The sequence below is a fragment of the Leiobunum rupestre genome, chromosome 10, assembly GCF_980474605.1.
Source record: "Leiobunum rupestre chromosome 10, qqLeiRupe1.1.hap1, whole genome shotgun sequence".
In the NCBI taxonomy this organism is placed as follows: Eukaryota; Metazoa; Arthropoda; class Arachnida; order Opiliones; family Sclerosomatidae; genus Leiobunum; species Leiobunum rupestre.
Window position 1 is genome coordinate 41,478,753 of NC_143393.1, and position 22,790 is coordinate 41,501,542.

Sequence of the window (22,790 nt, forward strand, 5' to 3'; positions counted from 1 at the left end):
GAATAAAATGGATTAAAAATTATCAGAATAAAATGGATTAAAAATTATCAGAATAAAATGGATTAAAAATTATCAGAATAAAATGGATTAAAAATTATCAGAATAAAGTGGAATAAAAATTATCAGAATAAAATTGATTAAAAATTATCAGAATAGAATATGGTGGATTAAAAATTAAAAGAATAAAATGGATTAAAAATTAAAAGAATAAAATGGATTAAAAATTATCAGAATAAAATGGATTAAAAATTATCAGAATAAAATGGATTAAAAATTATCAGAATAAAATGGATTAAAAATTAAAAGAATAAAATGGATTAAAAATTATCAGAATAAAATGGATTAAAAATTATCAGAATAAAATGGATTAAAAATTATCAGAATAAAATGGATTAAAAATTATCAGAATAAAATGGATTAAAAATTATCAGAATAAAGTGGAATAAAAATTATCAGAATAAAATTGATTAAAAATTATCAGAATAGAATATGGTGGATTAAAAATTAAAAGAATAAAATGGATTAAAAATTAAAAGAATAAAATGGATTAAAAATTATCAGAATAAAATGGATTAAAAATTATCAGAATAAAATGGATTAAAAATTATCAGAATAAAATGGATTGAAAATTATCAGAATAAAATGGATTAAAAATTATCAGAATAAAGTGGAATAAAAATTATCAGGATAAAATTGATTAAAAATTATCAGAATAGAATATGGTGGATTAAAAATTAAAAGAATAAAATGGATTAAAAATTAAAAGAATAAAATGGATTAAAAATTATCAGAATAAAATGGATTAAAAATTATCAGAATAAAATGGATTAAAAATTATCAGAATAAAATGGATTAAAAATTATCAGAATAAAATGGATTAAAAATTATCAGAATAAAATGGATTAAAAATTATCAGAATAAAATGGATTAAAAATTATCAGAATAAAATGGATTAAAAATTATCAGAATAAAATGGATTAAAAATTATCAGAATAATATGGATTAAAAATTATCAGAATAAAATGGATTAAAAATTATCAAGCACTTCGAAACTAGTAGGACGAATCATTGTAAATAATATTGGTTTTAATTAAATATGCAAATTTAACGATTTTCTTTTTATATTTCATAACCATTAGTTGGATTATTGGGTATTATATGAATTTCCAAAAACAAGCAAATTATGTATTATTTATCAAATTTTCTATTACTGGACTTGCGCAATGAATTTAAGTAGAAATTTAAGGAATTTAAAAGGTATCCCCCATACGTTGTAAATAATTTAATTTTTTTGGGTACCCTTGGTAGGATTTAGGGTCCTTCCTTTTCAAATTTCAATGGGGTGACGCTGTGGTCAGCACTGTCGCTAGCTGATTATATATTTTTTTATATTACTTGAACCCGCGAAGGTCAGTGGTGAATTACCAACAAACAGGACCCATAAGCTTGAACTTTGTTAGGGTCCCGCTGCCTTCGCTCTAACCTCATCCCGGATCAATTGCCATTTGGAAAATGTTAGGGGCCCTTCTGCCTTCGCTCTTACCTCATCCCGGACCCCTTACCGTTTGGAAAATGTTAGGGGCCCCTCTGCCTTCGCTCTAACCTCATCCCGGACCCCTTACCGTTTGGAAAATGTTAGGGGGCCCTCTGCCTTCGCTCTAACCTCATCCCGGACCCCTTACCGTTTGGAAAATGTTAGGGGCCCTTCTTCCTTCGCTCTTACCTCATCCCGAACCCCTTACCGTTTGGAAAATGTTAGGGGCCCCTCTGCCTTCGCTCTAACCTCATCCCGGACCCCTTACCGTTTGGAAAATGTTAGGGGCCCCTCTGCCTTCGCTCTAACCTCATCCCGGACCCCTTACCGTTTGGAAAATGTTAGGGGCCCTTCTGCCTTCGCTCTTACCTCATCCCGAACCCCTTACCGTTTGGAAAATGTTAGGGGCCCCTCTGCCTTCGCTCTAACCTCATCCCGGACCCCTTACCGTTTGGAAAATGTTAGGGGCCCCTCTGCCTTCGCTCTAACCTCATCCCGGACCCCTTACCGTTTGGAAAATGTTAGGGGTCCCTCTGCCTTCGCTCTAACCTCATCCCGGACCCCTTACCGTTTGGAAAATGTTAGGGGCCCCTCTGCCTTCGCTCTAACCTCATCCCGGACCAATTACCATTTGGAAAATGTTAGGGGCCCCTCTACCTTCGCTCTAACCTCATCCCGGACCCCTTACCGTTTGGAAAATGTTAGGGGCCCCTCTGCCTTCGCTCTAACCTCATCCCGGACCCCTTACCGTTTGGAAAATGTTAGGGGTCCCTCTGCCTTCGCTCTAACCTCATCCCGGACCCCTTACCGTTTGGAAAATGTTAGGGGCCCCTCTGCCTTCGCTCTAACCTCATCCCGGACCAATTACCATTTGGAAAATGTTAGGGGCCCCTCTACCTTCGCTCTAACCTCATCCCGGACCCCTTACCGTTTGGAAAATGTTAGGGGCCCCTCTGCCTTCGCTCTAACCTCATCCCGGACCCCTTACCGTTTGGAAAATGTTAGGGGCCCCTCTGCCTTCGCTCTAACCTCATCCCGGACCCCTTACCGTTTGGAAAATGTTAGGGGTCCCTCTGCCTTCGCTCTAACCTCATCCCGGACCCCTTACCGTTTGGAAAATGTTAGGGATCCCTCTGCCTTCGCTCTAACCTCATCCCGGACCCCTTACCGTTTGGAAAATGTTAGGGGCCCCTCTGCCTTCGCTCTAACCTCATCCCGGACCAATTACCATTTGGAAAATGTTAGGGGCCCCTCTACCTTCGCTCTAACCTCATCCCGGACCCCTTACCGTTTGGAAAATGTTAGGGTCCCGCTGCCTTCGCTCTAACCTCATCCCGGATCAATTGCCATTTGGAAAATGTTAGGGGCCCTTCTGCCTTCGATCTCACCTCATCCCGGACCCCTTACCGTTTGGAAAATGTTAGGGGCCCCTCTGCCTTCGCTCTAACCTCATCCCGGACCCCTTACCGTTTGGAAAATGTTAGGGGCCCCTCTGCCTTCGCTCTAACCTCATCCCGGACCCCTTACCGTTTGGAAAATGTTAGGGGTCCCTCTGCCTTCGCTCTAACCTCATCCCGGACCCCTTACCGTTTGGAAAATGTTAGGGGTCCCTCTGCCTTCGCTCTAACCTCATCCCGGACCCCTTACCGTTTGGAAAATGTTAGGGGCCCCTCTGCCTTCGCTCTAACCTCATCCCGGACCAATTACCATTTGGAAAATGTTAGGGGCCCCTCTACCTTCGCTCTAACCTCATCCCGGACCCCTTACCGTTTGGAAAATGTTAGGGTCCCGCTGCCTTCGCTCTAACCTCATCCCGGATCAATTGCCATTTGGAAAATGTTAGGGGCCCTTCTGCCTTCGCTCTCACCTCATCCCGGACCCCTTACCGTTTGGAAAATGTTAGGGGCCCCTCTGCCTTCGCTCTAACCTCATCCCGGACCCCTTACCGTTTGGAAAATGTTAGGGGCCCCTCTGCCTTCGCTCTAACTTCATCCCGGACCCCTTACCGTTTGGAAAATGTTAGGGGCCCTTCTGCCTTCGCTCTAACCTCATCCCGGACCCCTTACCGTTTGGAAAATGTTAGGGGTCCCTCTGCCTTCGCTCTTACCTCATCCCGGACCCCTTACCGTTTGGAAAATGTTAGGGGCCCCTCTGCCTTCGCTCTAACCTCATCCCGGACCCCTTACCGTTTGGAAAATGTTAGGGGCCCCTCTGCCTTCGCTCTAACCTCATCCCGGACCCCTTACCGTTTGGAAAATGTTAGGGTCCCGCTGCCTTCGCTCTAACCTCATCCCGGATCAATTGCCATTTGGAAAATGTTAGGGGCCCTTCTGCCTTCGCTCTTACCTCATCCCGGACCCCTTACCGTTTGGAAAATGTTAGGGGCCCCTCTGCCTTCGCTTTAACCTCATCCCGGACCCCTTACCGTTTGGAAAATGTTAGGGGGCCCTCTGCCTTCGCTCTAACCTCATCCCGGACCCCTTACCGTTTGGAAAATGTTAGGGGCCCTTCTGCCTTCGCTCTTACCTCATCCCGAACCCCTTACCGTTTGGAAAATGTTAGGGGCCCCTCTGCCTTCGCTCTAACCTCATCCCGGACCCCTTACCGTTTGGAAAATGTTAGGGGCCCCTCTGCCTTCGCTCTAACCTCATCCCGGACCCCTTACCGTTTGGAAAATGTTAGGGGCCCCTCTGCCTTCGCTCTAACCTCATCCCGGACCAATTACCATTTGGAAAATGTTAGGGGCCCCTCTACCTTCGCTCTAACCTCATCCCGGACCCCTTACCGTTTGGAAAATGTTAGGGGCCCCTCTGCCTTCGCTCTAACCTCATCCCGGACCCCTTACCGTTTGGAAAATGTTAGGGGCCCCTCTGCCTTCGCTCTAACCTCATCCCGGACCCCTTACCGTTTGGAAAATGTTAGGGGTCCCTCTGCCTTCGCTCTAACCTCATCCCGGACCCCTTACCGTTTGGAAAATGTTAGGGGTCCCTCTGCCTTCGCTCTAACCTCATCCCGGACCCCTTACCGTTTGGAAAATGTTAGGGGCCCCTCTGCCTTCGCTCTAACCTCATCCCGGACCAATTACCATTTGGAAAATGTTAGGGGCCCCTCTACCTTCGCTCTAACCTCATCCCGGACCCCTTACCGTTTGGAAAATGTTAGGGTCCCGCTGCCTTCGCTCTAACCTCATCCCGGATCAATTGCCATTTGGAAAATGTTAGGGGCCCTTCTGCCTTCGATCTCACCTCATCCCGGACCCCTTACCGTTTGGAAAATGTTAGGGGCCCCTCTGCCTTCGCTCTAACCTCATCCCGGACCCCTTACCGTTTGGAAAATGTTAGGGGCCCCTCTGCCTTCGCTCTAACCTCATCCCGGACCCCTTACCGTTTGGAAAATGTTAGGGGTCCCTCTGCCTTCGCTCTAACCTCATCCCGGACCCCTTACCGTTTGGAAAATGTTAGGGGTCCCTCTGCCTTCGCTCTAACCTCATCCCGGACCCCTTACCGTTTGGAAAATGTTAGGGGCCCCTCTGCCTTCGCTCTAACCTCATCCCGGACCAATTACCATTTGGAAAATGTTAGGGGCCCCTCTACCTTCGCTCTAACCTCATCCCGGACCCCTTACCGTTTGGAAAATGTTAGGGTCCCGCTGCCTTCGCTCTAACCTCATCCCGGATCAATTGCCATTTGGAAAATGTTAGGGGCCCTTCTGCCTTCGCTCTCACCTCATCCCGGACCCCTTACCGTTTGGAAAATGTTAGGGGCCCCTCTGCCTTCGCTCTAACCTCATCCCGGACCCCTTACCGTTTGGAAAATGTTAGGGGCCCCTCTGCCTTCGCTCTAACTTCATCCCGGACCCCTTACCGTTTGGAAAATGTTAGGGGCCCTTCTGCCTTCGCTCTAACCTCATCCCGGACCCCTTACCGTTTGGAAAATGTTAGGGGTCCCTCTGCCTTCGCTCTTACCTCATCCCGGACCCCTTACCGTTTGGAAAATGTTAGGGGCCCCTCTGCCTTCGCTCTAACCTCATCCCGGACCCCTTACCGTTTGGAAAATGTTAGGGGCCCCTCTGCCTTCGCTCTAACCTCATCCCGGACCCCTTACCGTTTGGAAAATGTTAGGGGCCCCTCTGCCTTCGCTCTAACCTCATCCCGGACCCCTTACCGTTTGGAAAATGTAAGGGGTCACTCTGCCTTCGCTCTAACCTCATCCCGGATCCCTTACCGTTTGGAAAATGTTAGGGGCCCCTCTGCCTTCGCTCTAACCTCATCCCGGACCAATTACCATTTGGAAAATGTTAGGGGCCCCTCTACCTTCGCTCTAATCTCATCCCGGACCCCTTACCGTTTGGAAAATGTTAGGGGCCCCTCTGCCTTCGCTCTAACCTCATCCCGGACCCCTTACCGTTTGGAAAATGTTAGGGGCCCCTCTGCCTTCGCTCTAACCTCATCCCGGACCCCTTACCGTTTGGAAAATGTTAGGGGTCCCTCTGCCTTCGCTCTAACCTCATCCCGGACCCCTTACCGTTTGGAAAATGTTAGGGGTCCCTCTGCCTTCGCTCTAACCTCATCCCGGACCCCTTACCGTTTGGAAAATGTTAGGGGCCCCTCTGCCTTCGCTCTAACCTCATCCCGGACCAATTACCATTTGGAAAATGTTAGGGGCCCCTCTACCTTCGCTCTAACCTCATCCCGGACCCCTTACCGTTTGGAAAATGTTAGGGGCCCCTCTGCCTTCGCTCTAACCTCATCCCGGACCCCTTACCGTTTGGAAAATGTTAGGGGCCCCTCTGCCTTCGCTCTAACCTCATCCCGGACCCCTTACCGTTTGGAAAATGTTAGGGGTCCCTCTGCCTTCGCTCTAACCTCATCCCGGACCCCTTACCGTTTGGAAAATGTTAGGGGTCCCTCTGCCTTCGCTCTAACCTCATCCCGGACCCCTTACCGTTTGGAAAATGTTAGGGGCCCCTCTGCCTTCGCTCTAACCTCATCCCGGACCCCTTACCGTTTGGAAAATGTTAGGGGCCCCTCTGCCTTCGCTCTAACCTCATCCCGGACCAATTACCATTTGGAAAATGTTAGGGGCCCCTCTACCTTCGCTCTAACCTCATCCCGGACCCCTTACCGTTTGGAAAATGTTAGGGGCCCCTCTGCCTTCGCTCTAACCTCATCCCGGACCCCTTACCGTTTGGAAAAAGTTAGGGGCCCCTCTGCCTTCGCTCTAACCTCATCCCGGACCCCTTACCGTTTGGAAAATGTTAGGGTCCCGCTGCCTTCGCTCTAACCTCATCCCGGATCAATTGCCATTTGGAAAATGTTAGGGGCCCTTCTGCCTTCGCTCTTACCTCATCCCGGACCCCTTACCGTTTGGAAAATGTTAGGGGCCCCTCTGCCTTCGCTCTAACCTCATCCCGGACCCCTTACCGTTTGGAAAATGTTAGGGGTCCCTCTGCCTTCGCTCTAACCTCATCCCGGACCCCTTACCGTTTGGAAAATGTTAGGGGTCCCTCTGCCTTCGCTCTAACCTCATCCCGGACCCCTTACCGTTTGGAAAATGTTAGGGGCCCCTCTGCCTTCGCTCTAACCTCATCCCGGACCCCTTACCGTTTGGAAAATGTTAGGGGCCCCTCTGCCTTCGCTCTAACCTCATCCCGGACCAATTACCATTTGGAAAATGTTAGGGGCCCCTCTACCTTCGCTCTAACCTCATCCCGGACCCCTTACCGTTTGGAAAATGTTAGGGGCCCCTCTGCCTTCGCTCTAACCTCATCCCGGACCCCTTACCGTTTGGAAAAAGTTAGGGGCCCCTCTGCCTTCGCTCTAACCTCATCCCGGACCCCTTACCGTTTGGAAAATGTTAGGGTCCCGCTGCCTTCGCTCTAACCTCATCCCGGATCAATTGCCATTTGGAAAATGTTAGGGGCCCTTCTGCCTTCGCTCTTACCTCATCCCGGACCCCTTACCGTTTGGAAAATGTTAGGGGCCCCTCTGCCTTCGCTCTAACCTCATCCCGGACCCCTTACCGTTTGGAAAATGTTAGGGGGCCCTCTGCCTTCGCTCTAACCTCATCCCGGACCCCTTACCGTTTGGAAAATGTTAGGGGCCCTTCTGCCTTCGCTCTTACCTCATCCCGAACCCCTTACCGTTTGGAAAATGTTAGGGGCCCCTCTGCCTTCGCTCTAACCTCATCCCGGACCCCTTACCGTTTGGAAAATGTTAGGGGCCCCTCTGCCTTCGCTCTAACCTCATCCCGGACCCCTTACCGTTTGGAAAATGTTAGGGGCCCTTCTGCCTTCGCTCTTACCTCATCCCGAACCCCTTACCGTTTGGAAAATGTTAGGGGCCCCTCTGCCTTCGCTCTAACCTCATCCCGGACCCCTTACCGTTTGGAAAATGTTAGGGGGCCCTCTGCCTTCGCTCTAACCTCATCCCGGACCCCTTACCGTTTGGAAAATGTTAGGGGCCCTTCTGCCTTCGCTCTTACCTCATCCCGAACCCCTTACCGTTTGGAAAATGTTAGGGGCCCCTCTGCCTTCGCTCTAACCTCATCCCGGACCCCTTACCGTTTGGAAAATGTTAGGGGCCCCTCTGCCTTCGCTCTAACCTCATCCCGGACCCCTTACCGTTTGGAAAATGTTAGGGTCCCGCTGCCTTCGCTCTAACCTCATCCCGGATCAATTGCCATTTGGAAAATGTTAGGGGCCCTTCTGCCTTCGCTCTTACCTCATCCCGGACCCCTTACCGTTTGGAAAATGTTAGGGGCCCCTCTGCCTTCGCTCTAACCTCATCCCGGACCCCTTACCGTTTGGAAAATGTTAGGGGGCCCTCTGCCTTCGCTCTAACCTCATCCCGGACCCCTTACCGTTTGGAAAATGTTAGGGGCCCTTCTGCCTTCGCTCTTACCTCATCCCGAACCCCTTACCGTTTGGAAAATGTTAGGGGCCCCTCTGCCTTCGCTCTAACCTCATCCCGGACCCCTTACCGTTTGGGAAATGTTAGGGGCCCCTCTGCCTTCGCTCTAACCTCATCCCGGACCCCTTACCGTTTGGAAAATGTTAGGGTCCCGCTGCCTTCGCTCTAACCTCATCCCGGATCAATTGCCATTTGGAAAATGTTAGGGGCCCCTCTGCCTTCGCTCTAACCTCATCCCGGACCCCTTACCGTTTGGAAAATGTTAGGGGCCCCTCTGCCTTCGCTCTAACCTCATCCCGGACCCCTTACCGTTTGGAAAATGTTAGGGGTCCCTCTGCCTTCGCTCTAACCTCATCCCGGACCCCTTACCGTTTGGAAAATGTTAGGGGTCCCTCTGCCTTCGCTCTAACCTCATCCCGGACCCCTTACCGTTTGGAAAATGTTAGGGGCCCCTCTGCCTTCGCTCTAACCTCATCCCGGACCAATTACCATTTGGAAAATGTTAGGGGCCCCTCTACCTTCGCTCTAACCTCATCCCGGACCCCTTACCGTTTGGAAAATGTTAGGGGCCCCTCTGCCTTCGCTCTAACCTCATCCCGGACCCCTTACCGTTTGGAAAAAGTTAGGGGCCCCTCTGCCTTCGCTCTAACCTCATCCCGGACCCCTTACCGTTTGGAAAATGTTAGGGTCCCGCTGCCTTCGCTCTAACCTCATCCCGGATCAATTGCCATTTGGAAAATGTTAGGGGCCCTTCTGCCTTCGCTCTTACCTCATCCCGGACCCCTTACCGTTTGGAAAATGTTAGGGGCCCCTCTGCCTTCGCTCTAACCTCATCCCGGACCCCTTACCGTTTGGAAAATGTTAGGGGGCACTCTGCCTTCGCTCTAACCTCATCCCGGACCCCTTACCGTTTGGAAAATGTTAGGGGCCCTTCTGCCTTCGCTCTTACCTCATCCCGAACCCCTTACCGTTTGGAAAATGTTAGGGGCCCCTCTGCCTTCGCTCTAACCTCATCCCGGACCCCTTACCGTTTGGAAAATGTTAGGGGCCCCTCTGCCTTCGCTCTAACCTCATCCCGGACCCCTTACCGTTTGGAAAATGTTAGGGGCCCTTCTGCCTTCGCTCTTACCTCATCCCGAACCCCTTACCGTTTGGAAAATGTTAGGGGCCCCTCTGCCTTCGCTCTAACCTCATCCCGGACCCCTTACCGTTTGGAAAATGTTAGGGGCCCCTCTGCCTTCGCTCTAACCTCATCCCGGACCCCTTTTCGTTTGGAAAATGTTAGGGGCCCCTCTGCCTTCGCTCTAACCTCATCCCGGACCCCTTACCGTTTGGAAAATGTTAGGGGTCCCTCTGCCTTCGCTCTAACCTCATCCCGGACCCCTTACCGTTTGGAAAATGTTAGGGGCCCCTCTGCCTTCGCTCTAACCTCATCCCGGACCAATTACCATTTGGAAAATGTTAGGGGCCCCTCTACCTTCGCTCTAACCTCATCCCGGACCCCTTACCGTTTGGAAAATGTTAGGGGCCCCTCTGCCTTCGCTCTAACCTCATCCCGGACCCCTTACCGTTTGGAAAATGTTAGGGGCCCCTCTGCCTTCGCTCTAACCTCATCCCGGACCAATTACCATTTGGAAAATGTTAGGGGCCCCTCTACCTTCGCTCTAACCTCATCCCGGACCCCTTACCGTTTGGAAAATGTTAGGGGCCCCTCTGCCTTCGCTCTAACCTCATCCCGGACCCCTTACCGTTTGGAAAATGTTAGGGGCCCCTCTGCCTTCGCTCTAACCTCATCCCGGACCCCTTACCGTTTGGAAAATGTTAGGGTCCCGCTGCCTTCGCTCTAACCTCATCCCGAATCAATTGCCATTTGGAAAATGTTAGGGGCCCTTCTGCCTTCGCTCTTACCTCATCCCGGACCCCTTACCGTTTGGAAAATGTTAGGGGGCCCTCTGCCTTCGCTCTAACCTCATCCCGGACCCCTTACCGTTTGGAAAATGTTAGGGGCCCCTCTGCCTTCGCTCTAACCTCATCCCGGACCCCTTACCGTTTGGAAAATGTTAGGGGTCCCTCTGCCTTCGCTCTAACCTCATCCCGGACCCCTTACCGTTTGGAAAATGTTAGGGGCCCCTCTGCCTTCGCTCTAACCTCATCCCGGACCAATTACCATTTGGAAAATGTTAGGGGCCCCTCTACCTTCGCTCTAACCTCATCCCGGACCCCTTACCGTTTGGAAAATGTTAGGGGCCCCTCTGCCTTCGCTCTAACCTCATCCCGGACCCCTTACCGTTTGGAAAATGTTAGGGGTCCCTCTGCCTTCGCTCTAACCTCATTTCGGACCCCTTACCGTTTGGAAAATGTTAGGGGCCCCTCTGCCTTCGCTCTAACCTCATCCCGGACCAATTACCATTTGGAAAATGTTAGGGGCCCCTCTACCTTCGCTCTAACCTCATCCCGGACCCCTTACCGTTTGGAAAATGTTAGGGGCCCCTCTGCCTTCGCTCTAACCTCATCCCGGACCCCTTACCGTTTGGAAAATGTTAGGGGCCCCTCTGCCTTCGCTCTAACCTCATCCCGGACCCCTTACCGTTTGGAAAATGTTAGGGGCCCTTCTGCCTTCGCTCTTACCTCATCCCGAACCCCTTACCGTTTGGAAAATGTTAGGGGCCCCTCTGCCTTCGCTCTAACCTCATCCCGGACCCCTTACCGTTTGGAAAATGTTAGGGGCCCCTCTGCCTTCGCTCTAACCTCATCCCGGACCCCTTACCGTTTGGAAAATGTTAGGGGTCCCTCTGCCTTCGCTCTAACCTCATCCCGGACCCCTTACCGTTTGGAAAATGTTAGGGGCCCCTCTGCCTTCGCTCTAACCTCATCCCGGACCAATTACCATTTGGAAAATGTTAGGGGCCCCTCTACCTTCGCTCTAACCTCATCCCGGACCCCTTACCGTTTGGAAAATGTTAGGGGCCCCTCTGCCTTCGCTCTAACCTCATCCCGGACCCCTTACCGTTTGGAAAATGTTAGGGGTCCCTCTGCCTTCGCTCTAACCTCATCCCGGACCCCTTACCGTTTGGAAAATGTTAGGGGCCCCTCTGCCTTCGCTCTAACCTCATCCCGGACCAATTACCATTTGGAAAATGTTAGGGGCCCCTCTACCTTCGCTCTAACCTCATCCCGGACCCCTTACCGTTTGGAAAATGTTAGGGGCCCCTCTGCCTTCGCTCTAACCTCATCCCGGACCCCTTACCGTTTGGAAAATGTTAGGGGCCCCTCTGCCTTCGCTCTAACCTCATCCCGGACCCCTTACCGTTTGGAAAATGTTAGGGGTCCCTCTGCCTTCGCTCTAACCTCATCCCGGACCCCTTACCGTTTGGAAAATGTTAGGGGTCCCTCTGCCTTCGCTCTAACCTCATCCCGGACCCCTTTCCGTTTGGAAAATGTTAGGGGCCCCTCTGCCTTCGCTCTAACCTCATCCCGGACCAATTACCATTTGGAAAATGTTAGGGGCCCCTCTACCTTCGCTCTTACCTCATCCCGGACCCCTTACCGTTTGGAAAATGTTAGGGTCCCGCTGCCTTCGCTCTAACCTCATCCCGGATCAATTGCCATTTGGAAAATGTTAGGGGCCCTTCTGCCTTCGCTCTCACCTCATCCCGGACCCCTTACCGTTTGGAAAATGTTAGGGGCCCCTCTGCCTTCGCTCTAACCTCATCCCGGACCCCTTACCGTTTGGAAAATGTTAGGGGCCCCTCTGCCTTCGCTCTAACCTCATCCCGGACCCCTTACCGTTTGGAAAATGTTAGGGGTCCCTCTGCCTTCGCTCTAACCTCATCCCGGACCCCTTACCGTTTGGAAAATGTTAGGGGTCCCTCTGCCTTCGCTCTAACCTCATCCCGGACCCCTTACCGTTTGGAAAATGTTAGGGGCCCCTCTGCCTTCGCTCTAACCTCATCCCGGACCAATTACCATTTGGAAAATGTTAGGGGCCCCTCTACCTTCGCTCTAACCTCATCCCGGACCCCTTACCGTTTGGAAAATGTTAGGGTCCCGCTGCCTTCGCTCTAACCTCATCCCGGATCAATTGCCATTTGGAAAATGTTAGGGGCCCTTCTGCCTTCGCTCTCACCTCATCCCGGACCCCTTACCGTTTGGAAAATGTTAGGGGCCCCTCTGCCTTCGCTCTAACCTCATCCCGGACCCCTTACCGTTTGGAAAATGTTAGGGGCCCCTCTGCCTTCGCTCTAACCTCATCCCGGACCCCTTACCGTTTGGAAAATGTTAGGGGCCCCTCTGCCTTCGTGCTAACTTCATCCCGGACCCCTTACCGTTTGGAAAATGTTAGGGGCCCTTCTGCCTTCGCTCTAACCTCATCCCGGACCCCTTACCGTTTGGAAAATGTAAGGGGTCCCTCTGCCTTCGCTCTTACCTCATCCCGGACCCCTTACCGTTTGGAAAATGTTAGGGGCCCCTCTGCCTTCGCTCTAACCTTATCCCGGACCCCTTACCGTTTGGAAAATGTTAGGGGCCCCTCTGCCTTCGCTCTAACCTCATCCCGGACCCCTTACCGTTTGGAAAATGTTAGGGGCCCCTCTGCCTTCGCTCTAACCTCATCCCGGACCCCTTACCGTTTGGAAAATGTTAGGGGTCCCTCTGCCTTCGCTCTAACCTCATCCCGGATCCCTTACCGTTTGGAAAATGTTAGGGGCCCCTCTGCCTTCGCTCTAACCTCATCCCGGACCAATTACCATTTGGAAAATGTTAGGGGCCCCTCTACCTTCGCTCTAACCTCATCCCGGACCCCTTACCGTTTGGAAAATGTTAGGGGCCCCTCTGCCTTCGCTCTAACCTCATCCCGGACCCCTTACCGTTTGGAAAATGTTAGGGGCCCCTCTGCCTTCGCTCTAACCTCATCCCGGACCCCTTACCGTTTGGAAAATGTTAGGGGTCCCTCTGCCTTCGCTCTAACCTCATCCCGGACCCCTTACCGTTTGGAAAATGTTAGGGGTCCCTCTGCCTTCGCTCTAACCTCATCCCGGACCCCTTACCGTTTGGAAAATGTTAGGGGCCCCTCTGCCTTCGCTCTAACCTCATCCCGGACCAATTACCATTTGGAAAATGTTAGGGGCCCCTCTACCTTCGCTCTAACCTCATCCCGGACCCCTTACCGTTTGGAAAATGTTAGGGGCCCCTCTGCCTTCGCTCTAACCTCATCCCGGACCCCTTACCGTTTGGAAAATGTTAGGGGCCCCTCTGCCTTCGCTCTAACCTCATCCCGGACCCCTTACCGTTTGGAAAATGTTAGGGTCCCGCTGCCTTCGCTCTAACCTCATCCCGGATCAATTGCCATTTGGAAAATGTTAGGGGCCCCTCTGCCTTCGCTCTAACCTCATCCCGGACCCCTTACCGTTTGGAAAATGTTAGGGGCCCCTCTGCCTTCGCTCTAACCTCATCCCGGACCCCTTACCGTTTGGAAAATGTTAGGGGCCCCTCTGCCTTCGCTCTAACCTCATCCCGGACCCCTTACCGTTTGGAAAATGTTAGGGGTCCCTCTGCCTTCGCTCTAACCTCATCCCGGACCCCTTACCGTTTGGAAAATGTTAGGGGCCCCTCTGCCTTCGCTCTAACCTCATCCCGGACCAATTACCATTTGGAAAATGTTAGGGGCCCCTCTACCTTCGCTCTAACCTCATCCCGGACCCCTTACCGTTTGGAAAATGTTAGGGGCCCCTCTGCCTTCGCTCTAACCTCATCCCGGACCCCTTACCGTTTGGAAAATGTTAGGGGCCCCTCTGCCTTCGCTCTAACCTCATCCCGGACCAATTACCATTTGGAAAATGTTAGGGGCCCCTCTACCTTCGTTCTAACCTCATCCCGGACCCCTTACCGTTTGGAAAATGTTAGGGGCCCCTCTGCCTTCGCTCTAACCTCATCCCGGACCCCTTACCGTTTGGAAAATGTTAGGGGCCCCTCTGCCTTCGCTCTAACCTCATCCCGGACCCCTTACCGTTTGGAAAATGTTAGGGTCCCGCTGCCTTCGCTCTAACCTCATCCCGGATCAATTGCCATTTGGAAAATGTTAGGGGCCCTTCTGCCTTCGCTCTTACCTCATCCCGGACCCCTTACCGTTTGGAAAATGTTAGGGGCCCCTCTGCCTTCGCTCTAACCTCATCCCGGACCCCTTACCGTTTGGAAAATGTTAGGGGGCCCTCTGCCTTCGCTCTAACCTCATCCCGGACCCCTTACCGTTTGGAAAATGTTAGGGGCCCTTCTGCCTTCGCTCTTACCTCATCCCGAACCCCTTACCGTTTGGAAAATGTTAGGGGCCCCTCTGCCTTCGCTCTAACCTCATCCCGGACCCCTTACCGTTTGGAAAATGTTAGGGGCCCCTCTGCCTTCGCTCTAACCTCATCCCGGACCCCTTACCGTTTGGAAAATGTTAGGGGTCCCTCTGCCTTCGCTCTAACCTCATCCCGGACCCCTTACCGTTTGGAAAATGTTAGGGGTCCCTCTGCCTTCGCTCTAACCTCATCCCGGACCCCTTACCGTTTGGAAAATGTTAGGGGCCCCTCTGCCTTCGCTCTAACCTCATCCCGGACCAATTACCATTTGGAAAATGTTAGGGGCCCCTCTACCTTCGCTCTAACCTCATCCCGGACCCCTTACCGTTTGGAAAATGTTAGGGGCCCCTCTGCCTTCGCTCTAACCTCATCCCGGACCCCTTACCGTTTGGAAAATGTTAGGGGCCCCTCTGCCTTCGCTCTAACCTCATCCCGGACCCCTTACCGTTTGGAAAATGTTAGGGTCCCGCTGCCTTCGCTCTAACCTCATCCCGGATCAATTGCCATTTGGAAAATGTTAGGGGCCCCTCTGCCTTCGCTCTAACCTCATCCCGGACCCCTTACCGTTTGGAAAATGTTAGGGGCCCCTCTGCCTTCGCTCTAACCTCATCCCGGACCCCTTACCGTTTGGAAAATGTTAGGGGCCCCTCTGCCTTCGCTCTAACCTCATCCCGGACCCCTTACCGTTTGGAAAATGTTAGGGGTCCCTCTGCCTTCGCTCTAACCTCATCCCGGACCCCTTACCGTTTGGAAAATGTTAGGGGCCCCTCTGCCTTCGCTCTAACCTCATCCCGGACCAATTACCATTTGGAAAATGTTAGGGGCCCCTCTACCTTCGCTCTAACCTCATCCCGGACCCCTTACCGTTTGGAAAATGTTAGGGGCCCCTCTGCCTTCGCTCTAACCTCATCCCGGACCCCTTACCGTTTGGAAAATGTTAGGGGCCCCTCTGCCTTCGCTCTAACCTCATCCCGGACCAATTACCATTTGGAAAATGTTAGGGGCCCCTCTACCTTCGTTCTAACCTCATCCCGGACCCCTTACCGTTTGGAAAATGTTAGGGGCCCCTCTGCCTTCGCTCTAACCTCATCCCGGACCCCTTACCGTTTGGAAAATGTTAGGGGCCCCTCTGCCTTCGCTCTAACCTCATCCCGGACCCCTTACCGTTTGGAAAATGTTAGGGTCCCGCTGCCTTCGCTCTAACCTCATCCCGGATCAATTGCCATTTGGAAAATGTTAGGGGCCCTTCTGCCTTCGCTCTTACCTCATCCCGGACCCCTTACCGTTTGGAAAATGTTAGGGGCCCCTCTGCCTTCGCTCTAACCTCATCCCGGACCCCTTACCGTTTGGAAAATGTTAGGGGGCCCTCTGCCTTCGCTCTAACCTCATCCCGGACCCCTTACCGTTTGGAAAATGTTAGGGGCCCTTCTGCCTTCGCTCTTACCTCATCCCGAACCCCTTACCGTTTGGAAAATGTTAGGGGCCCCTCTGCCTTCGCTCTAACCTCATCCCGGACCCCTTACCGTTTGGAAAATGTTAGGGGCCCCTCTGCCTTCGCTCTAACCTCATCCCGGACCCCTTACCGTTTGGAAAATGTTAGGGGCCCTTCTGCCTTCGCTCTTACCTCATCCCGAACCCCTTACCGTTTGGAAAATGTTAGGGGCCCCTCTGCCTTCGCTCTAACCTCATCCCGGACCCCTTACCGTTTGGAAAATGTTAGGGGCCCCTCTGCCTTCGCTCTAACCTCATCCCGGACCCCTTACCGTTTGGAAAATGTTAGGGGTCCCTCTGCCTTCGCTCTAACCTCATCCCGGACCCCTTACCGTTTGGAAAATGTTAGGGGCCCCTCTGCCTTCGCTCTAACCTCATCCCGGACCAATTACCATTTGGAAAATGTTAGGGGCCCCTCTACCTTCGCTCTTACCTCATCCCGGACCCCTTACCGTTTGGAAAATGTTAGGGGCCCCTCTGCCTTCGCTCTAACCTCATCCCGGACCCCTTACCGTTTGGAAAATGTTAGGGGTCCCTCTGCCTTCGCTCTAACCTCATCCCGGACCCCTTACCGTTTGGAAAATGTTAGGGGCCCCTCTGCCTTCGCTCTAACCTCATCCCGGACCAATTACCATTTGGAAAATGTTAGGGGCCCCTCTACCTTCGCTCTAACCTCATCCCGGACCCCTTACCGTTTGGAAAATGTTAGGGGCCCCTCTGCCTTCGCTCTAACCTCATCCCGGACCCCTTACCGTTTGGAAAATGTTAGGGGCCCCTCTGCCTTCGCTCTAACCTCATCCCGGACCCCTTACCGTTTGGAAAATGTTAGGGGCCCTTCTGCCTTCGCTCTTACCTCATCCCGAACCCCTTACCGTTTGGAAAATGTTAGGGGCCCCTCTGCCTTCGCTCTAACCTCATCCCGGACCCCTTACCGTTTGGAAAATGTTAGGGGCCCCTCTGCCTTCGCTCTAACCTCATCCCGGACCCCTTACCGTTTGGAAAATGTTAGGGGTCCCTCTGCCTTCGCTCTAACCTCATCCCGGACCCCTTACCGTTTGGAAAATGTTAGGGGCCCCTCTGCCTTCGCTCTAACCTCATCCCGGACCAATTACCATTTGGAAAATGTTAGGGGCCCCTCTACCTTCGCTCTAACCTCATCCCGGACCCCTTACCGTTTGGAAAATGTTAGGGGCCCCTCTGCCTTCGCTCTAACCTCATCCCGGACCCCTTACCGTTTGGAAAATGTTAGGGGTCCCTCTGCCTTCGCTCTAACCTCATCCCGGACCCCTTACCGTTTGGAAAATGTTAGGGGCCCCTCTGCCTTCGCTCTAACCTCATCCCGGACCAATTACCATTTGGAAAATGTTAGGGGCCCCTCTACCTTCGCTCTAACCTCATCCCGGACCCCTTACCGTTTGGAAAATGTTAGGGGCCCCTCTGCCTTCGCTCTAACCTCATCCCGGACCCCTTACCGTTTGGAAAATGTTAGGGGCCCCTCTGCCTTCGCTCTAACCTCATCCCGGACCCCTTACCGTTTGGAAAATGTTAGGGGTCCCTCTGCCTTCGCTCTAACCTCATCCCGGACCCCTTACCGTTTGGAAAATGTTAGGGGTCCCTCTGCCTTCGCTCTAACCTCATCCCGGACCCCTTTCCGTTTGGAAAATGTTAGGGGCCCCTCTGCCTTCGCTCTAACCTCATCCCGGACCAATTACCATTTGGAAAATGTTAGGGGCCCCTCTACCTTCGCTCTTACCTCATCCCGGACCCCTTACCGTTTGGAAAATGTTAGGGTCCCGCTGCCTTCGCTCTAACCTCATCCCGGATCAATTGCCATTTGGAAAATGTTAGGGGCCCTTCTGCCTTCGCTCTCACCTCATCCCGGACCCCTTACCGTTTGGAAAATGTTAGGGGCCCCTCTGCCTTCGCTCTAACCTCATCCCGGACCCCTTACCGTTTGGAAAATGTTAGGGGCCCCTCTGCCTTCGCTCTAACCTCATCCCGGACCCCTTACCGTTTGGAAAATGTTAGGGGTCCCTCTGCCTTCGCTCTAACCTCATCCCGGACCCCTTACCGTTTGGAAAATGTTAGGGGTCCCTCTGCCTTCGCTCTAACCTCATCCCGGACCCCTTACCGTTTGGAAAATGTTAGGGGCCCCTCTGCCTTCGCTCTAACCTCATCCCGGACCAATTACCATTTGGAAAATGTTAGGGGCCCCTCTACCTTCGCTCTAACCTCATCCCGGACCCCTTACCGTTTGGAAAATGTTAGGGTCCCGCTGCCTTCGCTCTAACCTCATCCCGGATCAATTGCCATTTGGAAAATGTTAGGGGCCCTTCTGCCTTCGCTCTCACCTCATCCCGGACCCCTTACCGTTTGGAAAATGTTAGGGGCCCCTCTGCCTTCGCTCTAACCTCATCCCGGACCCCTTACCGTTTGGAAAATGTTAGGGGCCCCTCTGCCTTCGCTCTAACCTCATCCCGGACCCCTTACCGTTTGGAAAATGTTAGGGGCCCCTCTGCCTTCGCTCTAACTTCATCCCGGACCCCTTACCGTTTGGAAAATGTTAGGGGCCCTTCTGCCTTCGCTCTAACCTCATCCCGGACCCCTTACCGTTTGGAAAATGTAAGGGGTCCCTCTGCCTTCGCTCTTACCTCATCCCGGACCCCTTACCGTTTGGAAAATGTTAGGGGCCCCTCTGCCTTCGCTCTAACCTCATCCCGGACCCCTTACCGTTTGGAAAATGTTAGGGGCCCCTCTGCCTTCGCTCTAACCTCATCCCGGACCCCTTACCGTTTGGAAAATGTTAGGGGCCCCTCTGCCTTCGCTCTAACCTCATCCCGGACCCCTTACCGTTTGGAAAATGTTAGGGGTCCCTCTGCCTTCGCTCTAACCTCATCCCGGATCCCTTACCGTTTGGAAAATGTTAGGGGCCCCTCTGCCTTCGCTCTAACCTCATCCCGGACCAATTACCATTTGGAAAATGTTAGGGGCCCCTCTACCTTCGCTCTAACCTCATCCCGGACCCCTTACCGTTTGGAAAATGTTAGGGGCCCCTCTGCCTTCGCTCTAACCTCATCCCGGACCCCTTACCGTTTGGAAAATGTTAGGGGCCCCTCTGCCTTCGCTCTAACCTCATCCCGGACCCCTTACCGTTTGGAAAATGTTAGGGGTCCCTCTGCCTTCGCTCTAACCTCATCCCGGACCCCTTACCGTTTGGAAAATGTTAAGGGTCCCTCTGCCTTCGCTCTAACCTCATCCCGGACCCCTTACCGTTTGGAAAATGTTAGGGGCCCCTCTGCCTTCGCTCTAACCTCATCCCGGACCAATTACCATTTGGAAAATGTTAGGGGCCCCTCTACCTTCGCTCTAACCTCATCCCGGACCCCTTACCGTTTGGAAAATGTTAGGGGCCCCTCTGCCTTCGCTCTAACCTCATCCCGGACCCCTTACCGTTTGGAAAATGTTAGGGGCCCCTCTGCCTTCGCTCTAACCTCATCCCGGACCCCTTACCGTTTGGAAAATGTTAGGGTCCCGCTGCCTTCGCTCTAACCTCATCCCGGATCAATTGCCATTTGGAAAATGTTAGGGGCCCTTCTGCCTTCGCTCTTACCTCATCCCGGACCCTTTACCGTTTGGAAAATGTTAGGGGCCCCTCTGCCTTCGCTCTAACCTCATCCCGGACCCCTTACCGTTTGGAAAATGTTAGGGGCCCCTCTGCCTTCGCTCTAGCCTCATCCCGGACCCCTTACCGTTTGGAAAATGTTAGGGGCCCCTCTGCCTTCGCTCTAACCTCATCCCGGACCCCTTACCGTTTGGAAAATGTTAGGGGTCCCTCTGCCTTCGCTCTTACCTCATCCCGGACCCCTTACCGTTTGGAAAATGTTAGGGGCCCCTCTGCCTTCGCTCTAACCTCATCCCGGACCCCTTACCGTTTGGAAAATGTTAGGGGCCCCTCTGCCTTCGCTCTAACCTCATCCCGGACCAATTACCATTTGGAAAATGTTAGGGGCCCCTCTACCTTCGCTCTAACCTCATCCCGGACCCCTTACCGTTTGGAAAATGTTAGGGGCCCCTCTGCCTTCGCTCTAACCTCATCCCGGACCCCTTACCGTTTGGAAAATGTTAGGGGCCCCTCTGCCTTCGCTCTAACCTCATCCCGGACCCCTTACCGTTTGGAAAATGTTAGGGGCCCCTCTGCCTTCGCTCTAGCCTCATCCCGGACCCCTTACCGTTTGGAAAATGTTAGGGGTCCCTCTGCCTTCGCTCTAACCTCATCCCGGACCCCTTACCGTTTGGAAAATGTTAGGGGCCCCTCTGCCTTCGCTATAACCTCATCCCGGACCCCTTACCGTTTGGAAAATGTTAGGGGCCCCTCTGCCTTCGCTCTAACCTCATCCCGGACCCCTTACCGTTTGGAAAATGTTAGGGGCCCCTCTGCCTTCGCTCTAACCTCATCCCGGACCCCTTACCGTTTGGAAAATGTTAGGGTCCCGCTGCCTTCGCTCTAACCTCATCCCGGATCAATTGCCATTTGGAAAATGTTAGGGGCCCCTCTGCCTTCGCTCTAACCTCATCCCGGACCCCTTACCGTTTGGAAAATGTTAGGGGCCCCTCTGCCTTCGCTCTAACCTCATCCCGGACCCCTTACCGTTTGGAAAATGTTAGGGGTCCCTCTGCCTTCGCTCTAGCCTCATCCCGAACCCCTTACCGTTTGGAAAATGTTAGGGGCCCCTCTGCCTTCGCTCTAACCTCATCCCGGACCAATTACCATTTGGAAAATGTTAGGGGCCCCTCTACCTTCGCTCTAACCTCATCCCGGACCCCTTACCGTTTGGAAAATGTTAGGGGCCCCTCTGCCTTCGCTCTAACCTCATCCCGGACCCCTTACCGTTTGGAAAATGTTAGGGGCCCCTCTGCCTTCGCTCTAACCTCATCCCGGACCCCTTACCGTTTGGAAAATGTTAGGGGCCCCTCTGCCTTCGCTCTAGCCTCATCCCGGACCCCTTACCGTTTGGAAAATGTTAGGGGTCCCTCTGCCTTCGCTCTAACCTCATCCCGGACCCCTTACCGTTTGGAAAATGTTAGGGGCCCCTCTGCCTTCGCTCTAACCTCATCCCGGACCCCTTACCGTTTGGAAAATGTTAGGGGCCCCTCTGCCTTCGCTCTAACCTCATCCCGGACCCCTTACCGTTTGGAAAATGTTAGGGGCCCCTCTGCCTTCGCTCTAACCTCATCCCGGACCCCTTACCGTTTGGAAAATGTTAGGGGTCCCTCTGCCTTCGCTCTAACCTCATCCCGGATCCCTTACCGTTTGGAAAATGTTAGGGGCCCCTCTGCCTTCGCTCTAACCTCATCCCGGACCAATTACCATTTGGAAAATGTTAGGGGCCCCTCTACCTTCGCTCTAACCTCATCCCGGACCCCTTACCGTTTGGAAAATGTTAGGGGCCCCTCTGCCTTCGCTCTAACCTCATCCCGGACCCCTTACCGTTTGGAAAATGTTAGGGGCCCCTCTGCCTTCGCTCTAACCTCATCCCGGACCCCTTACCGTTTGGAAAATGTTAGGGGTCCCTCTGCCTTCGCTCTAACCTCATCCCGGACCCCTTACCGTTTGGAAAATGTTAGGGGTCCCTCTGCCTTCGCTCTAACCTCATCCCGGACCCCTTACCGTTTGGAAAATGTTAGGGGCCCCTCTGCCTTCGCTCTAACCTCATCCCGGACCAATTACCATTTGGAAAATGTTAGGGGCCCCTCTACCTTCGCTCTAACCTCATCCCGGACCCCTTACCGTTTGGAAAATGTTAGGGGCCCCTCTGCCTTCGCTCTAACCTCATCCCGGACCCCTTACCGTTTGGAAAATGTTAGGGGCCCCTCTGCCTTCGCTCTAACCTCATCCCGGACCCCTTACCGTTTGGAAAATGTTAGGGTCCCGCTGCCTTCGCTCTAACCTCATCCCGGATCAATTGCCATTTGGAAAATGTTAGGGGCCCTTCTGCCTTCGCTCTTACCTCATCCCGGACCCTTTACCGTTTGGAAAATGTTAGGGGCCCCTCTGCCTTCGCTCTAACCTCATCCCGGACCCCTTACCGTTTGGAAAATGTTAGGGGCCCCTCTGCCTTCGCTCTAGCCTCATCCCGGACCCCTTACCGTTTGGAAAATGTTAGGGGCCCCTCTGCCTTCGCTCTAACCTCATCCCGGACCCCTTACCGTTTGGAAAATGTTAGGGGTCCCTCTGCCTTCGCTCTTACCTCATCCCGGACCCCTTACCGTTTGGAAAATGTTAGGGGCCCCTCTGCCTTCGCTCTAACCTCATCCCGGACCCCTTACCGTTTGGAAAATGTTAGGGGCCCCTCTGCCTTCGCTCTAACCTCATCCCGGACCCCTTACCGTTTGGAAAATGTTAGGGTCCCGCTGCCTTCGCTCTAACCTCATCCCGGATCAATTGCCATTTGGAAAATGTTAGGGGCCCCTCTGCCTTCGCTCTAACCTCATCCCGGACCCCTTACCGTTTGGAAAA